This window comes from Zingiber officinale, chromosome 7A (assembly GCF_018446385.1).
Source record: "Zingiber officinale cultivar Zhangliang chromosome 7A, Zo_v1.1, whole genome shotgun sequence".
Lineage (NCBI taxonomy): Eukaryota > Viridiplantae > Streptophyta > Magnoliopsida > Zingiberales > Zingiberaceae > Zingiber > Zingiber officinale.
Genome location: NC_055998.1, coordinates 117787237 through 117801988, shown reverse-complemented (window position 1 = coordinate 117801988; position 14752 = coordinate 117787237). Strand labels below are relative to the sequence as shown.

The window sequence follows — 14752 nt, the reverse complement described above, 5'->3', positions numbered from 1 at the left end:
ACCCCCTGAAACCACCTCATTTGGGCTTAGCCCGCACATGCGTGTAGGTCCTCCTTAACTTGACTAAGCTAGCATGGAAGCCTTCCATATATAAAGGCTTCTAAGCTTCTTTAACTTAGCAATGTGGGACTAAAGGGAATTGAATTAAAAATCCCAACATCTTTAAGATACCGATCCAATCCACGCTGTGTATCAGACAATGTGATGCGAGAAGTCTTGCAGTCTCCACCATGTACATATTCACTCCCACTGTAGCCATTAGTGTTCCCAGCATAAAAGGCTTGAAGTTTTGAAGAATTAGCAGTGGCCTACATACTCGTTATATAGATTTATATAGCTGTCACGAACATTGTCACTCCTTGTCTTAGCTTCAAATCCCCAGTGGGACGGGGATTGGGATATCTTCCTTGATGAGGACCAGGAAGCAGCTAACGAGGCCATGGACAAGGAGCTCACAGGCCGTGGCAAATGAGATGAGACGCTCCTTGTGAGGTACATATTTGAAGCTTCAATCCTATGTTTATGTTCCTAATATGATGATCTTGCTTGTTTCTGAGCACGACTGCGTTACTTTAGCTAAGTGTGAATTGCTGCTTGTTAGAATAAAATGATGCTTGGGAAACTGCTGCTAGGAAGTGAAGAAAAACAGTGTCGAAAAAAATTGTATGGACTTTGGTGTGTCGTGTGTTTTTACAAATTACCAGTTTCTTTTCCTAGAATAATTGTGCAAATCTTTATTGGCAGTGAAGCCTTGGATCTTCACCAATGCATGTAATAACGTAGGATTCAAACGCTTGAAATCACTGCATTTGCTTTTCAGAATCTGATTCTGAAATTGACTGCTAGTTCTGTTAGGTGTGTATGACATGGTTAACAAAATCTCTCTTAAGCCTTGTTTTCAGAGTCCAAAACATGGTTATTCACCCCCCTCCCCCCCTCTAGCGCTTTCGATCCAACAAACATTCCCTTAAAGCCCCAAGTTTTCCATTACTTTTTTACTACCCGAAGCAGTCCAAGATGGGTACCTTTTTGTTTCAGTCTCGGATCGGCCTTATTTTCTTTGACAAGATGTCGTCCTTCAATAAGCATTGGAAGGAGTATTTTTTCTTCTTGCGTCTCCCAGAGTTGCCCCCCTTCGGGCCAAGTGGCAGACTGCCTTGCAACCTCCGCCCGACCTGAAGAGGTATAGGACCGAGCCCGCTTATCTCCATGCAACCAACCTGCTGACCATAAGCTGCTGCCTGAAGGCATGATGTATATATTCGGCTTAAGTCCGCTCAGAACACGGCTTTCGAACGACCTTGGTAAGAAATGTCTTTCCCCTTTTTTTTTTGAGGTCTAACTGATTTCCTTTTTCTCTCTTGTAGCTGCCACCATGATGAAGTCGATGGTGCTCGGCATGATAAGACTCAAGGCTGCCGAGACAGAGGCAGCTGCAACGAAGGAGGCGGAGAAACACGGCATCGCTCCGGTTGGCTCTCATGAAGGTGAGAGCGAAGAGGTGAAAACAACCAGTGATGCGTCCACCGCTCGGACCGCCACCCCCGAGGTGGAAGAGGAGACTGCGCCCTCTGGCGTTCAACTGGTTACTGGGGACAAGGAAACTAAGTCCGTTGGAGATGAAGTCCCGCTATCCAGACGCAAACGTCATCGGACGGGCACGCCGACCCGCTCGGCCACCTCAGCTGTACAAGCATCCGAGCGGACGGATGCCCCTCCTCCAGCCGACCCCGCTACTGTGGAGGCGATTTCCTCCGACCGGACTCCTTCCCTGGGCGACTGACCATCAGAGCCTACCGCCGTCCAGCCCCTCAGCTTGCTCCCTCCTGCTCAGCGAAAAATCAAGAGATCTTTTAATCGCTCCGATCTGACCGGCCAATCCTCCGCCCCTTCAGCGTCTGCTCAGTCTACCCTGGGCGGACGTCGAACCATCAAGGCCATACTCCATCTTCCGACGGAGGAATATCTACCGGCGGCCGACCGGCAGACGAGCCCCAAACAGCAAATAACCATCCAGGGACCCCTGGCGAAGGTCTGGGAGGACGCCCGGGCGCGCGTTGCTCTGATGCCCCATGGGCTGCTCGGCAGTAGTCACATGCAACAGGCCACTGGGGTAACTCTCTCCACCCAACTTTCCCTTCTTTACTTCCGTTCGGTACTGATGTTTTTCCCTCCGATCTGTTGCAGTATTGGGTAGAAAGCATTGCGGTGAGCAACTGCCTGGCGCTCCTAGAGGAGGAGTTCAAGAGGCTGAAGGTTTCTGACGGGGCTCCCCCCCAAGGGCCTTCTTACATCGAGCTGAAGGCAGAGCTGGACAAGACCAAGAAACTGCTGGAGGCCGAGCAACACAAATCTTCAGGCTTACAGACTATGGTGGATCGCCTCGAGACCAAAGTCAAGACGTATGACTAGAAGATCAAGCTGGCTAACACTAGAAAGAACAGGGCTATCTCCGATCTGGAGATAAAGAACACTGAGGCCCAGACCCTTGAGCAAAGGGCCAAGGAGTTGACGGACCTGCTGATCGCTGAACAGATTGGCCGCTTGGCAGATGTGACTGCTCTGCGGGAGGAGTTGAAGACCTTCCAGGACATGCTGGAGGCCTCTCAAGCTGCGTTCAAAGAATATCAAGCGGTCGAACCGACCCGCGCCACCGTTCTGCGGCAAAACTATATCCGCTCGACAAAGTTTATCAACATAGCGAGCGCTCGGCTCGTCCGTGCATTCGAGCTGGCTATCGACTCTACGGTGGTTTATCTGAAGGGTAAAGGTCATCTTGCCGAGGCGACGACCATTCCGGCTGTGGACGTTGCCGAGCTCCTCCACACCATCCCAGATGACCTCTTCGAATATCTTGAGTGAGGGGAGCTCTTTTTGAGGGAATTTTTGCAATTTTTATTTGTAGTCCTACGTTCGGCAGACAATCTTTTTATGCAAGGCTGTCTTCCCTGAGGCTTTTCTTCCCGTGCACTTCTTCATTCGGCGTAAATATCTGACTAGCCCGATCGGTCATCCCGTTATTGAACGCTTTGGATAAAAGTGGTTTTGAGGTTGTCGCTCAGACTCTAGGATTTAACGTCGCCGCTCGACGGTCTTCCGAGCGGGGTATTTATGGTCGCCGCTTCGACCTTAGGGTTTAACTTCGCCGCTCGACGGTCTTCCCAGCGGGGTATTTATGATCGCCGCTTCTGTTGGGTCTTTCGGATCACAAAAACCGCTTTTTATGTTGCGGAAACTCCAAAATCCCATGCCACCGGATCCGTGTGAATATTAAATTTTCATGCACGTGTTTTCTAATCCTAGATCTACTTTAGATCTACAAGTTTAGGAGTTTATATCTTTGATGCGAAGCCCTTCGCTTATCCTGCTCGTCTAAGAAGATACCGGATCTCAAGGGTGTCAAGTGAACCCCCCTCTATGTGTATCCACACGAACAATTAGGTGGAGAAGAAACCTTAGAGTGTGCTAGCACTCTTTGAGGGTTTCGGCCAAGGAGGAGGAGAGGGAGAGAAGAAGAAGCAAGGAGGAATGATGATGATCGATTATTAAAATAAGAGTAAAAAAAATGACTTAAGTATTTTCATCTAAAGAAAATACTTAATGCTCATTAACACCATTAATGAGCCTCATTAATGAGCCTTAATGAATATTCAATTAATATTCATTCTTCATTTAATGGCCATTTTGAAACTCATTCGAAATTTGAATCTAAAATTCAAATTGAATTCCATTTATCATTGAATTCAAAATTCAATGAATATCATCATTAAGCCTCACTTGAGTCTAACTCAAGTCTAGCCTCACTTGAGTCTAACTCAAGTCTAACTCAATCAAGTCTTACTCATTTAATCTAATTTGGATTACTCTTAATCCAATTTGGTTCATCACATGAACCTAATCCTCTTGTTTCATCATATGAACCGAATCTCCATCTAATTGCCCTTTGTGTGTGACCCTATAAGTTCTTGTAACGTTGGCAATGCTCCTAAACTCATTTAGAAGCATAAGCAATGAGCGGTATCTAGCAACACATCATTACTACCCAGGTTACAAGAATGTTGAGATCCAACATCACCTTGTGACTACTAATTGTGACTCTTCACAATATATGTCAATGCCCTTCTATCCTTGACATCTAGATTGATCAATGTGAGGCATAGACCGTATCATTCTTTAATCAATCTAAATCTTGAACTCTAAGTAGACTCACTCTAATCAAATGAGCTCAATATCTCATATTGACTCATTTGGGCATGGTCATGCACTTAGTGGTCTCACTCTATCAAGAATAATGATGTCACTCCCGTCATATAGGAGGGATAGATCCCATCTACATCACACACATCCCTCCGCATAATTTGTTACATACCCAGTAATCGCCTTTATAGTCCACCCAGTTACGGGCGACGTTTGACGAAGCCAAAGTATGTAACTCCTTATGTAGGGAACCATGGTGACTTCAGATCCAAGGACTAGTAGTCATACTAATAGCCACATGAGAAAGTATATGACACTCATATAACTATCCATGATACTTTCTCATGGTGGGGCATTCAGTATACATTCTCCAATGCATACACATGTGTCAACTTGATATGTCTATATCCATGACTTATGAGATCAAGTCATCGAGTTAACCTACATGCTAGTCTCATCGCATTAACATTGTCCCTGAATGTTAATACTTAACTAGGAATGATTAAGAGTAGTGTTCCCTATATCATCTCACTATCGATTCAACCAATCGATTGATATAGATAAGAACCTTCTACTCAAGGACGCTATTATACTTAGTTATTTTGCACCAATACAAGTAAGTATAATAACCAAAACAAATTCCTTTATATACATAGGAATATGATACAATGAGTTCATACAACAATTATCATATGATTGGCTCTAGGGCTCTAACTAACAATCTCCCACTAGCACTAGTGCCAATCAGTGTAGGCTCTAAGGCCCAATGACCTAGTGTGACCATCATGCTTTCTCTGTGCCAAAGCCTTGGTCAAGGGATCAACGATGTTAGCCTCTATGGGTACTCTGCAAATCTTCACATCTCCTCTATCGATGATCTCTCGAATGAGATGGAAGCGTCGTAGTATTTGTTTGGTCTGCTGGTATGAGCGAGGTTCCTTTGCCTGTACAATTGATCCATTGTTGTCACAATAGAGCTCTATTGGATCGGCTATGCTAGGAACCACCCCAAGATCAGTAATGAACTTACGGATCCAAACTGCCTCCTTTACTGCTTTTGATGCAGCAATATACTCGACCTCTGTTGTAGAATCAACGACTGTGTCCTGCTTCGAACTCTTCCATCTCACAACACCACCATTTATGCAAAACACGAACCCAGACTGCGATCAATAATCATCCTGGTCAATTTGGAAGCTAGCATCACTGTAACCCTTTACAGCTAGCTCATCATCGCCTCCATATATCAAGAAATATTCTTTAGTCCTTCTCAACTACTTAAGAATATTCTTGACCGCTATCTAGTGGCTTTCACCTGGATCTGACTGGTATCTGCTCGTCATGCTCAAAGCATACGAGACATCAGGACGAGTACATAACATAGCGTACATGATAAATCCTATGGCTGAAGCATAAGGGATCTGATTCATGCGGTCTCTCTCCTCTCTAGAAGAGGGACCTTGAGTCTTCGAAAGACTCACACCATGTGACATCGGCAGAAATCCCTTCTTAGAGTTCTGCATGGCAAACCGTAGTAATACCTTGTCAATATACGTACTCTGACTTAGGCCAAGCAATCTCTTAGATCTATCTCTATAGATCTGTATGCCTAGAATACGGGTTGCTTCACCTAAGTCCTTCATTGAGAAACAATTCCCTAGCCAAGTATTGACAGACTGCAGCAAAGGAATGTCATTCCCAATGACTAGTATGTCATCCACATACAATACAAGGAAGACAACTATGCTCCTAATAACCTTCTTGTAGACACAGGGTTCATCTTCATTCTTGATGAAATCAAACTGTTTGATTGCATCATCGAATCGAAGATTCCAGCTCCGAGAAGCTTGCTTTAGTCCATAGATGGACTTATGCAGCTTGCATACTCTGCCAGTATGCTGTGGATCTACAAAACCCTCAAGTTGTGCAAGTTTCCATTCAGAAATACGGTTTTGACATCCATCTGCCAGATCTCATAATCATGGTATGCTGCAATAGCAAGCATGATCCGAATGGACTTAAACATCGCTACTGGAGAAAAGATTTCATCATAGTCAATACCATGAAATTGTTTGAAACCTTTAGCTACCAGACGACCCTTATATATAAGTCCATCCATGTCAGTCTTTCTTTTAAAGACCCACTTACACCCAATGGGTTTGACTCCTTCAGGTGGATCAACCAAAGTCCATACTTGGTTGGTGTACATGGATTCCATCTCGGATTTCATGGCCTCTAGCCATTTCTCAGAATCTGGTCTCATCACAGCTTCCTGATAGGAGGGAGGCTCATTCTCAACGAGCATAACGTCATCATGGTCAGACAAGAGAAATGAGTATCTCTTAGGCTGACGACGTACCCTATCAGACCTGCGAAGAGGTATGTCTACTTGAACTAGTTGTTGTTCCTCAACTCCTTGTGGAACAATCTCATCATCCATGACACTTTGTGGTTCCAGTTCAACTTCCATCAAGGCTTCAGTGCTATGGTCCATATCTTGAACTTCTTCAAGATTGAACGTACTCCCACTAGTTTTTCTAGAAACAAAGTCCCTTTCTAGAAATACCTCAGTCTTAGCCATAACAACTTTGTGTTGACTGGGAATGTAGAAGTAATATCCCTTCGTTTCCTTGGGATATCCTATAAAATAGCACTTATCGGATTTAAGTCCCAGTTTGTCCGAGACTTGACGTCGAACGTAAGCCTCACAACCCCAAATCCTCATAAAAGACACCTGAGCATCTCTCTCAGTCCATATCCTATATGCTGTCTTTATCACAGCCTTGGATGGAACACGGTTGAGTATGAAGGCTGATGTGTCTAGAGCATGGCCCCAAAGAGATATAGGAAGATCTGTGTGACTCATCATAGATCGCACCATATCTAATAGAGTATGATTCCTCCTTTCAGATACATCATTCCACTGTGGTGTTCTAGGAGGAGTGAGTTGAGATAGAATCCCACACTCAGCTAGATAGTCACGAAACTCATGGCTAAGGTATTCTCCATCTTGATCTGATCGAAGTATCTTAATACTCTTACCAAGCTGATTTTGTACTTCATTCTTGAATGTTTTGAACTTTTCAAAGGATTCTGACTTATGTGTCATCAAATACACATAACCATATCTACTGAAGTCATCAGTAAAGGTAATGAAGTACCTATAACCACCTCTAGCAGGAACATTGAAAGGGCCACATACATCACTATGTATAAGTCATAACAAGTCAGTCGCTCTTTCGCTATGTCCACTAAAGGGAGTCTTGGTCATCTTGCCCAGTAGGCATGACACGCATGTCTCATATGATTCGAAATCAAATGAGTCCAGCAAACCATCTTTATGGAGCTGGGATAAGCGTTTGTCATTTATATGACCTAAGTGACAGTGCTAGAGATAGGTTTGGTTCATTTCATTTGATTTGAACCTTTTAATATTTATGTTATAGATGGGGTTCTCAAAGTCTAGAATATAGAGTCCGTTAATCAGAGGTGCACTACAATAGAACATATCATTTAAATAAACTGAACAACATTTGTTTTTTATTATAAATGAAAAGCCTCTCTTGTCCAAACAAGAAACTGATATAATGTTCTTAGTAAGAGCAGACATATAACAACAATCATCTAATTCTAGTACAAGCCCAGAGGGCAGAGATAGAGAATAAGTCCCTATAGCAACAACAGCAACTCATGCTCCATTGCCTACGCATAGGTCCACCTCGCCCTTCGTCAATGCTCTGCTATTTCTCAGCGCCTGCACATTAGTACAAATGTGAGAAGCACATCCGGTATCTAATACCCATGATGAAGAAATAGATAGATTGACTTCTATAACATATATACTTGAAGTGAAAGTCTCACTTCTCTTCTTCTTAAGATCTTCCAGGTACACTTTGCAGTTCCTCTTCTAGTGCCCGGTCTGACCGCAGTGAAAGCAGGTAGCATCCTTGGCAACCCCTCCTTTGGGTTTCAATGCCTTGCCTTTGCCCTTGGCTTGGGACTTTCCCTTACCTTTAGGCTTGCCCTTGCCTTTGTGCCTTTGCACCATCAAAATGGAGTTGGGCTTAACCTTCTTAAGGTTGAGCTCAGCAGTTCTTAACATACTCAGAAGCTCAGGCACTGGCTTGTCAATTTTGTTCATGTTGTAATTCATGACAAATTGACTGTAGCTCTTTGGCAAGGATTGCAAGATCAAGTCAGTGGCCAGCTCTTGGCCAAGTGGGAATCCCAACCTCTGTAGGTTTTCTATGTACCCAATCATCTTGAGTACATATGGGCCTACGGGAGTCTCATCTTGCATCTTGCACTGAAACAGTGCCTTAGAGATCTTGAAACTCTCATGCCTTGCTTGTCCTTGATATAGTTGACGAAGATGTTGAACCATATCATAAGCGCCCATCAACTCGTGTTGCTTCTGAAGCTCAGAGTTCATGGTTGCGAGCATAAGACATGACACATCTAATGCGTCATCTTGATGCTTCTTATAAGCATCTTGGTCATCTCGCGTGGCAGTGGCAGGAGGTGCCTCAGGAATGGGCTGCTCCAGGACGTACAGTTTTTGTTCATGTGTGAGAACTATTCTCAGATTCCTGTACCAGTCCAGGAAGTTAGCTCCATTGCGCTTGTCCTTATCGAGGACAGAACGCAGGGAGAAGGAGTTCGTGTTTGACGACATGGCAATCTACAACAGAAAAATACAGAAAATAAATATCATATTTCAATTATCATTTAATTAGGTCTTTAATTAAACGATGCTCCCACTGAATTATAGAACTTTTGTAGAATCAAGTCAGGGATGTAGTTAAACCACACTTACTAGATTCTAACCAACTAGCTATAATTTTTGTGGGACAAGATCCACATCATACTATGCCTTGAGTTAGCTTTGGCTAAATCACCCAAGACTTAGTATGATCGGTAGGTAACTAATTAACAATTACATCTCTATGTAACTCTTGTTTATAGGATCAAGATCCACATGTATATTAAAACTTGAGTTAGCTTTGGCTAAATCGCCCAAGATTTAATATTAATGTGATTTTGTCCTATCTTCCAACTATTGGATAATGCCTTCAGTTAAATCCAATTTAACTAGTTATACTCAATCTAATTGAGTTTGTCGTCACCCATGCATTGATAGGCGAGACCAAGATTGTTCCTCCGCACCCTACCAAGATAATATGCGTTGCTCTGCTTTGGCAGATTCAACAACAACATGTGATCGAGGTAGTGATGGGTATCACGGCATGGTACGCATTTTGAGTTGACATGATTTAGATCTAATCTAATCATTAATGTGTATCATATACGTGATTTAGATCTAATCTAATCGTGGTGCATCATATATGCGATTTAGATCTAATCTAATCGTTAAGGCACTAATTAATTACTCTACTCTAGCATGCATCACATACACACACACAAGCAATTAATTAAATTGTGATTATTCATGGCCCTACTATGATCTTCTCAAGCCAATGAGAAGATCGGATGGTCAACCTAGGGTCAACAGCTTCTCCAAGCTCCTCCCTTTGACCACCATGTGTTGCTCGCACCCTCCTCGAGTGAACCTTCCACCGCTTCAATTTTTGTACATTACAAATATGAAACTCGAGTTACATTCGAGTCTAAACTATTTACAACAGGAATATAAAATAAAGGAAGGCACGACGTGCATGTCGCGATCATATACAACACGCACAAACACACAAAATGGCATGCAGGTCATATTATAAATTACAACACATTTTGTCCAATCTTATTGGGTATTTGGGCCATGGCCATCACAAAAATTATACATAATTCTAAATTATGTAATTTCCATAATTTCTATAATTTTACTACTGATTTTTACGATTTTACGAGTCGCAACTTCCCGGCGGTTCAGTATAGCGATTTTCGGGCGTGATCGCTGGACAATGCCCCTTGTGAGGCTCGGGGCAGCGCTCCTTCTCGTGATATGAGTCTCACGAGTGTCCTACGATGATCTTACAGCGCCTTGACCCGCTGTCCCAAAACATTTTGGGTGAGGCCTTGCCGTTTCGGAAGGTGTTTCTCGGTAATCGAAGCCTACAAGTGTTGAAACACTTGTTGCTTCGCTTCTACGAGAAAAATACCCATAAAATACATAAAAATCATAAATTTATAGAAACTTACAGATCTGTAATTTTTCATAAAAATTAAAATAAAAACAAGTACATGTTCGCACGTGGCTTTGATACCACTGTTGGGTTTTTCGGGTCGCAAAAATCACTTTTTACGTTGCGGAAACTCCGAAATCCCATGCCACCAGATCCGTGCGAATATTAAATTTTCATGTACGTGTTTTCTAATCCTAGATCTACTTTAGATCTACATGTTTAGGAGTTTATATCTTTGATGCGAAGCTCTTCGCTTATCCCGCTCGTCCAAGAAGATGTCGGATCTCAAGGGTGTCAAGTGAACACCCCTCTATGTGTATCCACACGAACAATTAGGTGGAGAAGAAACCTTAGAGTGTGTTAGCACTCTTTGAGGGTTTCGGCCAAGGAGGAGGAGAGGGAGAGAAGAAGAAGCAAGGAGGAATGATGATGATCGATTATTAAAATAAGAGTAAAAAAAATGGTTTAAGTATTTTCATCTAATGAAAATACTTAATGCTCATTAACATCATTAATGAGCCTTAATGAATATTCAATTAATATTCATTCTTCATTAAATGGTCATTTTGAAACTCATTCGAAATTTAAATCTAAAATTCAAATTGAATTCCATTTATCATTGAATTCAAAATTCAATGAATATCATCATTAAGCCTCACTTGAGTCTAACTCAAGTCTAGCCTCACTTGAGTCTAACTCAAGTCTAACTCAATCGAGTCTTACTCAATTAATCTAATTTGGATTACTCTTAATCTAATTTGGTTCATCACATGAACCTAATCCTCTTGGTTCATCATATGAACCGAATCTCCATCTAATTGCCCTTTGTGTGTGACCCTATAGGTTCTTGTTGTTGGGTTGCAAGATTGCAAACATAGTCCCACGTTGAAAACACATGGGAAAGATCATGAGTTTATAAGAGAAAAAGATATCTCCATTGGCATGAGGCCTTTTGGGGAGAGCCCAAGAGCAAAACCATGAGGGCTTAGGCCCAAAGTGGACAATATCATACCATTGTGGAGATATCTAAATTCTTTTCGATCCTACACTTGTAACGTTGGTAATGCTCCTAAACTCATTTAGAAGTATAAGCAATGAGCGGTATCTAGCAACACATCATTACTACCCAAGTTACAAGAATGTTGAGATCCAACATCACATTGTGACTACTAATTGTGACTCTTCACAATATATGACAATGTCCTTCTATCCTTGATATCTAGATTGATCAATGTGAGACATAGACCGTGTCATCCTCTAATCAATCTAAATCTTGAACTCCAAGTAAACTCACTCTAATCAAATGAGCTCAATATTTCATATTGACTCATTTGGGCATGGTCATGCACTTAGTGGTCTCACTCTATCAAGAATAATGATGTCACTCCCGTCATATAGGAGGGATAGATCCCATCTACGTCACTCACATCCCTCCGCATAATTTTTTACATACCTAGTAATCGCCTTTATAGTCCACCCAGTTACGGGTGACGTTTGACGAAGCCAAAGTATGCAACTCCTTATATAGGGAACTATGGTGACTTCAGGTCCAAGGACTAGTAGTCATACTAATAGCCACATGAGAAAGTATATGACACTCATATAACGATCCATGATACTTTCTCATGGCGGGTCATTCAGTATACATTCTTCAATGCATACTCATGTGTCAACTTGATATCTCTATATCCATGACTTGTGAGATCAAGTCATCGAGTTGACCTACATGCTAGTCTCATCACATTAACATTGTCCCTGAATGTTAATACTTGACTAGGAATGATTAAGAGTAGTATTCCCTATATCATCTCACTATTGATTCAACCAATCGATTGATATAGATAAGAACCTTCTACTCAAGGACGCTATTATAGTTAGTTATTTGACACCAATACAAGTAAGTATAATAACCAAAACAAATGCCTTTATATACATAGGAATATGATACAATGAGTCCATACAACAATCATCATATGATTGGCTCTAGGGCTCTAACTAACAGCTTCGACTTTAGGTTTTAACGTCGCCGCTCGACGGTCTTCTGGCTGGAGGATTTATAGTCGCCGGTTCGACTCTAGAGTTTAGCGTCGCCGCTCGACGGTCTTCCGAGCGGGGTATTTATGGTCGCCGCTTCGACCCTAGACTTTAACGTCGCCGCTCGACGGTCTTTCGAGCGGGTATTTATGGTCACCGCTTCGACCCTAGAGTTTAACGTCGCCGCTCGACGATCTTCCGAGCGGGATATTTATGGTCGTCGCTTCGACCCTAGAGTTTAATGTCACCGCTCGACGATGTTCAGGCCGGGGGGTTTATAGTCGCCGGTTCGACTCTAGAGTTTAACGTCACCGCTCGACGGTCTTCCGAGTGGGGTATTTATGGTCGCCGCTTCGACCCTAGAGTTTAACATCGCCGCTCGACGATTTTCAGGCCGAGGAGTTTATAGTCTTCGTTTCGACTCTAGAGTTGAACGTCGCCGCTCGACGGTCTTCCTGCCGGGGGGTTTATAGTCACCGGTTCGACTCTAGAGTTTAACGTCGCCGCTCGACGGTCTTCCGAGCGGGATATTTATGGTCGCCGCTTCGATCCTAGAGTTTAACGTCACCGCTTGACGGTCTTCAGGCAGGGAGGTTTATAGTCGCCAGTTAGACTCTAGTGTTTAACATCGCCGCTCGACGGTCTTCACTATTGACTCGCCATTCGGCGATGATTTTGCAATCCTTGCTTTCTGATTTAGTTCCTGCAGTAGAAGAGTGCAGGAAAAAAGGGGAGATATACATGGCACTAAATACATCAGCGCACCTTTCATCCAACTCGGTACGACTGAAGATGGTTCGCGCTCCATGGATGCTCCAGTTGTCGTCCGTCCTCGTCTTCTAGGTAGTAAGCGCCTGAGCGGAGCTTTTCCAAGACTTTGAACGGTCCAGCCCAAGGAGCCTCCAGCTTGCTAACGTCTCCGACCGGCTTCACCTTCTTCCATACTAGATCGCCGACCTGAAAGGATCGGGGAATCACCCGTCGGTTGTAGTTCTGCCTCATCCTCTATCGGTAGGCCGTCAGCCGCATGGCCGCCTTAGCGCATGCCTCGTCCACCAAATCCAGCTCCAGCTACCTCCGCTCGACGTTGTCCGCGTTGTACTACTGCACCCGGTCCGATTCTATTCCGACCTCGATGGGGACGATGACATCACCCTAATACACTAAGTGGAAAGGCGTAACTCCCGTTCCCTCCCTAGGGGTCGTGCGGATCACCCATAGTATGCCCGGGAACTCATCCACCCAGCTACCTCCAACATGGTCGAGCCGAACCTGAAGAATCCGCTGGATCTCCCAATTGGTGACTTCAGCTTGTCCATTGCTTTGTGGGTACGCCACGGAGGTGAAGTACTGCTGGATGTCGTACCCCTCGCACCATTCTCTAAGCTGCTGGCCAACGAATTGCCTCCCGTTGTCCGAGACGAGCTGCCACGGGATGCCGAACCGGCAAATAATGTGCTGCCAGATAAACTTTTTGACTATTTGTTCAGTTATCTTCGCCAGCAGCTCGGCTTTGACCCACTTGGAGAAGTAATCAACAGTGAGGAATAAAAACTTTCGCTGCCCGATCGCCATAGGGAATGGTCCCACAATATCCATGCCCCATTGGTTGAACGGGCAGGATATTGTGGACGCTTTCATTTCTTCCGTCGGCCGATGTGAGGAGCTGTGGTACTTCTGGCAGGATAAACATGTGGACACTGTCCGAATGGCGTCTTCATATAGAGTCAGCCAAAAGTATCAGGCGAGCAGAATCTTTCTTGCTAAAGCGGCCGCCCGGATGTCCTCCATGTTGGGACCGATGTGCCCGCTAGAGGGGGGGGTGAATAACGTCTCGTCGCGTGTTCGTCGGTTGTGTGTTGATGATGGTATGCAGCGGAAATAAAATACAAGACTCACACAACGATAACAAGTAGATTTACTTGGTATCCACCTCAAGAAGAGGTGACTAATCCAAGAATCCACACACGACATGATCCTCCACTATGAAAACACTCCTTCTCGATCGCAGCCGAAGGCGGAGAAGCCTTGTACAACACTCACACAACAACACTACACAAATACAACAAGAAGAAACAAAAATACAAAGCAACACATCCTTCTTCTTGCTTACTTGTTGCTTGTTGTCGTCTCTTGAACTTGGGAATGTTGAGAGATGATCGGTGGCCGACTTGAAGGGGGGTTGGATAGACGGCACCCCCAAATCGATTGCTCTTCCTACAATGTTAGCTTGCGCAGCGGAATAATACAAAAACAAACAAGCTAAATAATAAAGGAAAGAAAAACAAGTAAACCGCTAACACGTTCGTTTAACGTGGTTCAGAGATTAGGGCTCCTACTTCACGGCGTGTCCTTGAGGTGGACGATCCTGATTCGTCGGT

At 43.8% G+C, this 14752-nt stretch overlaps 1 long non-coding RNA gene across 1 annotated transcript; it reads right to left on the bottom strand.

Moving 5' to 3' along the window:
• Positions 1 to 542: 542 nt before the first annotated feature.
• On the bottom strand, positions 543 to 765 carry LOC122000410. The gene is made up of 2 exons (XR_006117118.1): positions 702 to 765; positions 543 to 625 (listed from the first exon to the last, which is right to left on the bottom strand). It is a non-coding gene; the product is annotated as an uncharacterized LOC122000410 (long non-coding RNA).
• Positions 766 to 14752: the final 13987 nt, after the last annotated feature.